Consider the following 5,560-nt stretch of genomic DNA (forward strand, 5'->3'; position numbering starts at 1 on the left):
ATGAAAGGTATGTTCACTTCCTCTGCTCTCTATTCAATAAGATTTTGTCTTTTTGCTGTTTAAGTATTAAATTTTCTACAAAATCAATAGACTACTCTCTTGCCAGATATATCACTGTCATTCCCTCTTCCCCCCCCCCCCCAAATGTATAGGTTCTCTTTTTATTCTTTTGGAGAAGTTTTTTGATATCTTTAAATGGTTGGTTTTTAAGAGGTTCCAGTAATCTGGTTTCCTGCTGTTTATACTGCTCTACTACTTAATAAATTTTCTTTATGATTACCCTATTGTTTGTGTTGCTTCTATTACTTCTTAGTTATGTTCAAGAGTCTGTTTATGCCATGTAGCAAGATTCTCATTTTATTCCTCATTTTTCTTGCATGATCTTTGTAGTTTTAGGTGTGACATTTACCTCTTCAATGCATCTTTAACTAGTTTTGTATATGTGAGTTATGAATCATTCATTCCCATTTTGTTTTATGAGATTAATTACAACATTCACAGTGTAATAGGGAGCTCTTCTGGTCTAGCGGCAAGAAGCTGAGCTGCAATCCCCAAGGCTTGCGGTTTGAATTCACCAACTGCTCCATGGCGAAGCAATCTCCTCCGGTGGGATTTAACTGTTTCTGTAAACCTGACAGATGGTCAGCTATGGGCCAATTCCAACTGAACAGTATACAACAATAACAACAATAGCAACAACAATTAACTTCACTCTTCCCTCTTATCTTTCTGTCATTCTTTTTTCTATAATTCTTCTATTTTACTCTTTCCTTCTTTCTGAGATTATCCCTAGGCAAATGTAATTTTTGTTGTTGTTATCTTATGTAGTTGATTATTCTAAGTAGCAAGTACCTCCTCGGTGCCGTTGTTCACTCTGTAGGCCTGTATATCACCAGGAGGAAAGTTGAGTCATGGAGGCTAGCGGGGCTCCAAGTTTGAAGAGTGACTAAGGGTCATAGTCTTAGGGGTTTTAACAGTCTCTATAGGACCAGTAAGTCTGGTGATTTTATGATTTTGAGTTTTGTTCCCCATTTTCCACCCATTCTACCCTTCAGGACCTTTCACTGTGGTCTCTTTTAGAATGGACAGCAACAGTGGTCAGTCACCATCTAGTTATCCTGTTCTCAGGATCCTGGAGGTTGAGGTTCCTGTGGTCCTTTGGACTAACTGCTTCTATGCATCTTTATTATTCTTTCCTGAGAAAACAATTTTGCAGTTTAGTTGTGTATTTGTGTCTGTCCTTATATGCTTTTTTAAGGCTTAATTATTTTATTTTTATTTTCTTCATTATTACTGATTGGGGGGGGTTATTGAATCTTTAGAGTTTTCTTTTTTTAATTTTGGTAACAAAGCTTATTGACTTTTCTTTATGACTATCCTTAGTCTACTTTTATCCTCTTAAATTTAAAATAATCTCTTTTTAAGGGAGCTTTGGTGGCCTAGAGGCAAGAAGTTGTGCTGCAATCCTGAAGGCACATGGTTCAAATCCACTAGATGCTCCCCTGAAAAAGAAGGGGCAATCTCTTCTTGTGTCAGCTGGATCTGACTTGATGGTACCCAGCAGCAACAACAATAAAATCTCTTTTATCCTGATATCACCTTTCCTTCCTCTTAATACAGAGGTTCTTCAGCCATATCATTCTTTATGTCTTTTTGTTTTAATGTTGTCATCATTTACAAATTGCCATCTGTTTCCCTCTTTTCAATCCTGTAGTTTTATTTGCCTTTTGAAAATTCTTTATCTGGATTACTTTCTGGTTGATGTTGCTGTGTGTGTTAATTTCAGAATGTTGATTGCTGTTGTTGGTTCTCTGTTCAAAGGACTTTCTGTGGTATCTCTCTTAGAGTTGGTCTGTTTTTAAAAATTTTCTTCCTGCTCTAGAATTCGTACCATGTGTAAATTATTTCTCTCGACAGTATCCCACATGACTCTTTACTTTTCCTTTTTTTTCTTCATTATTTTGTGTCTCTAGTAGATTGCTTTCAAGGGATTTGTCCTCTATTTCACTGATTCTAAACAGCCACTAATTTATTTCTCCTCCTTTTTCTCTCCAACTAATTTTCTATTCTGAAATGTTAGTGCTAGTTGCTGTTTCTATATGGTTCCTAATTGTCTAATATATTTGTCATTTGGTTCCTATACTGTTTCCCTGAATTTTTTTAAACTTTTTAAAATTTTGTCTGTTTTCCTGGCAGAACCCTTCTGCTCTGTCTCATTTTGTTTCCTGCTTTCTGCTTGTTTCTTCAGTATTCTATCTAGTTCCTTGTCCTTTGATTTGATGCTTCAGACTCCAGGATTGCCCTCTCTATTTGCTTCATTCAGTTTCCTATAGCTATGCAGTAGAGAGATGACATGACATATCTAAGCTGTCATTACAGTCAGAAGTTTCCCCATTGGTGATTTTTAAGTTTATGATTGGCAAAAATCTATTCTTATTGTTTTGACTAGTGGCCAGAATAAATGGGAATGGACATGTGAGGACTTGACAGCTGTTATTAATTATAAAAATCTTAATGTTTATTCAGAAACATATTGGGGAAAGTCCAGCTTTTTTTATTTGAATAGACAGTTTCTACAACATGAGCCCACTAAAATCCACAACTCTAAATTAATTTAATTTTGCATGACCTATGACTACAGAAATCGATTCCCTAAAGAACCTCAATTTCACAATTTAGCTAACTTTAATTCTTCAACTTTTATAAAACTCCTTTTGAATTACTGTTGACAAGCCCGGTATCTAAGGTTCAAGAAAAAGAAAACAAAATTAGTTCCATATTTATGTGGCAGGGAAAAGGCTGTATCCCCTGGATGGTGGAAACCGTCTCCTTTCTGCTCTCATTTTATGGCTAAGCTCTTTTTCTAGGAGTATACAAATTCACAGTACTTGTAACTAAAGTCATGACTAAAAATGGGCTGAGATTTTTGAGGCAAGGGTGACTTGATACCAAGTTCCAGACAGCTAAGCAGAGGAAAATCATGTTGTTTATTATAATCATTAATTTTATGTGCAACTTGGAGAGGCTATGGTGCTCAGTTGTTTAATAATTTTTTTCTTTCTAGTTTCTTTTTCTTTTTCATCACACACTTTTAATTCACCTTTTTAGTTGCCAAAGATTCATATGAGTCAGAATAGAGTTGTATTCCATAGCGTTTTAGTGGCTGATTTTTCAGAAGTTCATCACCATACTTTCCTTCCAAAGTTCCCCATAATGGTCTCAAACTTTTTGAGTAGTGGCCAAGCATATTAAGTGTTTGCACCACCTAGAGATCTTGGTCAAAGACTAGCCTAACAGTCTCCATGAAAGTATTTGCAAATGATTAGCATTTAAACTAGTTGACCTTAAGTAAAACTCAACTACTCTTCAAAATGTGTGTGGCCTCCTCCAATCAGTTAAAAGCCTTAAGAGCCAAAACTGAGATTTCCTGAGGGAAAAAACCCTGCCTCAAGACTGTAAATACACATTCTGCCAAAATTTCCAGCCCACAGCCTGACCTACTGATTTTGGACACAAAACTGCCAATTTCCATTTCGTTACTTGACCTATAGGTTTTGACTTGTAAGATCTTACAATCATGTGAGCCAGTTTCTTAGACTCTCTATTTTTCTCTTTCAAACCCTAACTTAGTTAAATATGAAAATATTGAGCTAGGCTATCTTCTTGAATAGGAGTTTGACAATTGTGACTCTAGAGAGCTAAACTTTTTTGCAAAACTAGATAGAAAATTATCTTTATTATGGGCAGAAATACATTTCTGCAGATGATGCATTTGGAAAATATTTTTAAAATATGACTATACACTACTCTAGCCCGTATGATACTATTTATTTTAGTGGAGACGTGCATGCTTCCTGTTTAAGCAGCTTCACACAGGAGATTGCGAGTGGAGACCCTAGGGACTGCAAGGAATTACGGTTCTGATTTTTACCTCTTGCTAGATGAAATGCTATAAAAGACGGGACTAGCTAGGCTTAGTGTAAAATGACTGGCCCATTATCTCACACGTGGTAATACTCAAACTCAGACTTTGGAGAATGTACAGGCAGTTCCTGGATTATGAACAAGTTCCGTTCCTAAATCTGTCTTTAAGTCAAATTTGTACATTAACAGTTAAGTACGGTTTGTGTCTAACATCAGTGCAACAAACGTTTGTCTTAGTAAATATTATACCTTTCTATGCACAAAATGCTTTAACGAAATACTTTTGGACACATTACAACATCTTGAACACAATAAGAGCAATAATGCAATCTTTTGAGGCAAAGTAGCTCCATTTGTTATTATGAACTATTATATATACCTTGGAATTTTAATATAATAGATTTGGGGTGTGTGGGTTGATTGTAACTGTAGATTGCATGCTAGCTCCACAGTTGTAACCTGGGAGCTGCTGTAGTCACACTGAAAAGTTTGCTTTAAGATGATGATCTCACAGAGGCACACCCCATTCCATGAGTGGAGGAGGACTGGCTTCCCGAGGCAATGGGCAGGAAGTGAGGACAGAAGAGTCAGGCCTGAAACTAGTGGGACTAGAGGGAGAAATTCTTCTCTTGGGGCTTCTGGAGATTGAGGCCAGGACTTTCAGTAGGGTGAAGTTGAAGTGATCCCTGAAGGGAGGAGATAAAGAGGCCCTGCCAGATGGCCCGAGCCTGGGAATGAGGCTGGAAGTCACCTTACAAAGCTTCAAGACAGTCTATATTGTGAGTTGTGAACTCTGAGAACACTTGGAATGTGGCCACCTTTAAGTTTTTCAATTTTATAATTCCTTTCTCTATCCCTAGGCATGTGTAAAATTTGGCCAAATGTTACAACTTGTTCTCTGTCATACTGAGAGAAATGAAAGGTCTGTGTCTATCTTAGGAACTAAGATAGTCCAAAATAACCCTTTCTGCTCCTGTCTCCCCCAAGACCAACATAGCTGTGCTGATATCAGTTCTGAGTTTGCAGTAGGTGGCCAATCACACAGTGAGGGGTGACAGTGATGGAGCTGTGACTGGCAAGCTGAAACCACTTGACAGCGACCTCAGCTTCCCAGTGCTGCTGTAACAGAAATGACACAGTGGGTAGCTTTGAATAAAGAAAGTGTATTATCAGGAAGCTGTATATCTGAATTCAGAGTGTGTATTTAGGGGAAGATCCTTCTCTGTTTGTTTCAGCAACTAGGATCCAGCACTCCTTGGTCCCTTGGTGATCTGCACACAGCCTTTGTCATTGCGCATTATTGTTAATGTCCTCTGTGCCTATGCTGCTCCTCACGATTTGGAGGTGATTAGGTTTAAAGCACTTCACACACTGATGAGGCCTCATTAATATAGCAAAGAACACCTTATTCCAAAACAGGATTATATCCACAGAGATAGGACTCTCGCATACATTTTGAGGGGTAAGGAAAGTCCGGACAATTCAATTCATACCAGGTTCTGTGGTTATTGTTGTCAGGTGTCACAGAGTCAAATCTAGCTCATAGTAATGACACAAAAACAACAGCTCTGAACCCGGTCCTAACCTGTGCCACCCTCATCATCTTTGACACATGTGAGCCAATTGCTGCAGTCAT

This window comes from Elephantulus edwardii, unplaced genomic scaffold (assembly GCF_000299155.1).
Source record: "Elephantulus edwardii isolate Elephantulus edwardi_28Jun2011 unplaced genomic scaffold, EleEdw1.0 scaffold00163, whole genome shotgun sequence".
Lineage (NCBI taxonomy): Eukaryota > Metazoa > Chordata > Mammalia > Macroscelidea > Macroscelididae > Elephantulus > Elephantulus edwardii.